Here is a 2,775-nt window from a genome sequence, read left to right as displayed (position 1 = left end):
ACAGTAACAGCAGATGAAGTACAGTAACAGCAGATGAAGTGCAGTAACAGCAGATGAAGTGCAGTAACAGCAGATGAAGTGCAGTAACAGCAGATGAAGTACAGTAACAGCAGATGAAGTGCAGTAACAGCAGATGAAGTGCAGTAACAGCAGATGAAGTGCAGATGAAGTACAGTAACAGCAGATGAAGTACAGTAACAGCAGATGAAGTACAGTAACAGCAGATGAATTGCACGTAACTGCAGATGAAGTACAGTAACAGCAGATGAAGTACAGTAACAGCAGATGAAGTGCAGTAACAGCAGATGAAGTACAGTAACAGCAGATGAATTACAGTAACAGCAGATGAAGTACAGTAACAGCAGATGAAGTGCAGATGAAGTACAGTAACAGCAGATGAAGTACAGTAACAGCAGATGAAGTGCAGTAACAGCAGATGAAGTGCACGTAACTGCAGATGAAGTGCAGTAACAGCAGATGAAGTGCACGTAACTGCAGATGAAGTACAGTAACAGCAGATGAAGTGCAGTAACAGCAGATGAAGTGCAGTAACAGCAGATGAAGTACAGTAACAGCAGATGAAGTACAGTAACAGCAGATGAATTACAGTAACAGCAGATGAAGAACAGTAACAGCAGATGAAGAACAGTAACAGCAGATGAAGTACAGTAACAGCAGATGAATTACAGTAACAGCAGATGAATTACAGTAACAGCAGATGAAGTGCAGTAACAGCAGATGAAGTGCACGTAACTGCAGATGAAGTACAGTAACAGCAGATGAAGTGCAGTAACAGCAGATGAATTACAGTAACAGCAGATGAAGAACAGTAACAGCAGATGAAGAACAGTAACAGCAGATGAAGTACAGTAACAGCAGATGAATTACAGTAACAGCAGATGAAGTGCAGTAACAGCAGATGAAGTGCACGTAACTGCAGATGAAGTACAGTAACAGCAGATGAAGTGCAGTAACAGCAGATGAAGTACAGTAACAGCAGATGAATTACAGTAACAGCAGATGAAGAACAGTAACAGCAGATGAAGAACAGTAACAGCAGATGAATTACAGTAACAGCAGATGAATTACAGTAACAGCAGATGAAGTGCAGTAACAGCAGATGAAGTGCACGTAACTGCAGATGAAGTACAGTAACAGCAGATGAAGTGCAGTAACAGCAGATGAAGTACAGTAACAGCAGATGAAGTGCAGTAACAGCAGATGAAGTACAGTAACAGCAGATGAATTACAGTAACAGCAGATGAAGTACAGTAACAGCAGATGAATTACAGTAACAGCAGATGAAGTGCAGTAACAGCAGATGAAGTGCAGTAACAGCAGATGAATTACAGTAACAGCAGATGAAGTACAGTAACAGCAGATGAAGTGCAGTAACAGCAGATGAAGTGCAGTAACAGCAGATGAAGTGCAGTAACAGCAGATGAAGTACAGTAACAGCAGATGAATTACAGTAACATCAGATGAAGTACAGTAACAGCAGATGAATTACAGTAACAGCAGATGAATTACAGTAACAGCAGATGAAGTGCAGTAACAGCAGATGAATTACAGTAACAGCAGATGAAGTGCATGTAACTGCAGATGAAGTGCACGTAACAGCAGATGAAGTACAGTAACAGCAGATGAAGTACAGTAACAGCAGATGAAGTATTGTAATAACACTAGATGAAGTACAGTAACAGTACTAGATCTGACATATAGTAAATCACTGATGTCTGGAGCACAGTAGTGATGCTGCTGGTTATTTACAGTTACACAAATATAGGAACCATAATTTTCAATATCTATGAGTGAGTCTTCCTCCTTTTGTTTGATTTGGTCTGTAATTGGCAGCGAGTGCTCCTGGGCTTTGAACCACTTTAACAGTGTTTTGTTTAAAGCCACTTTTAATAGAACCAATTGGTTTAAGAGAAGTGAAAAAGTGAGTCAGAACTGACAACAAAACTTAGTCAACTTCAAACAGCATATGCAACTAATTTAATCAGAAACGGGCTTCCACATCAGAATAATTTTTATAAGACAGACAGTTATGTACATATACATTCAGAACAAAAACACCTATTTCAGTGTCAGAACAGTGGATTTTGGAGTTTGCCGGTAAGAGTTTCCACATGAGGTGAGTCCAGATCAATGCATGTAATCTGCCATCAGCTGTAAATAACCTCCTAAGAGGATTGAGCGTGTCGGATATTCACAACTACGAGAAAAAAGTCATTAAATGTTCCATTAGCGTAAATTAAAGACAGTGGACTGTTTCAATCTGTGGTGTTTAAAACATTCACCTTGAGAATGATTTCCTGAATTAATGAGTATTAACAGAGCAGGGTCAACAGTTACTGTAAGTAACAAGACAGTGAAGTAAATTAATCTCTCTTAAAGACGCAGTGCAGAAATAGACGGAGGTTTGTGTTAAATGGCTGATTACCAATATAAAGAATCAAAAGTGTTTCGTCATTTTCTTACAAACTGTTGGATGGTTGGTGTTGGCGAGTTAAACTACAGCAATTTTATAACTTTAAGGTACTGTATGCAATTTTTGACTGTACTGAGGCATAAAAATACCATAATATGTTTGCAGAATCAGGAGACCAAAGTTCAAATGCTAATTTCTCTGAAAAACGAGTTATTCTACTCTTAAATGTGCGTTCTGTGTCGGAATGTCCATTTTTGTTTTGTCCTCTGTGATCAGCTTACCCAATAGTGCTTCGACAAATCATAGTAGAAATGTTCATTCATGTTAGAAACATGCTAATG

This window comes from Rutilus rutilus (genome assembly GCF_951802725.1).
Source record: "Rutilus rutilus genome assembly, chromosome: 22".
Classification (NCBI taxonomy): Eukaryota; Metazoa; Chordata; class Actinopteri; order Cypriniformes; family Leuciscidae; genus Rutilus; species Rutilus rutilus.
This window is presented reverse-complemented; position numbering follows the sequence as displayed.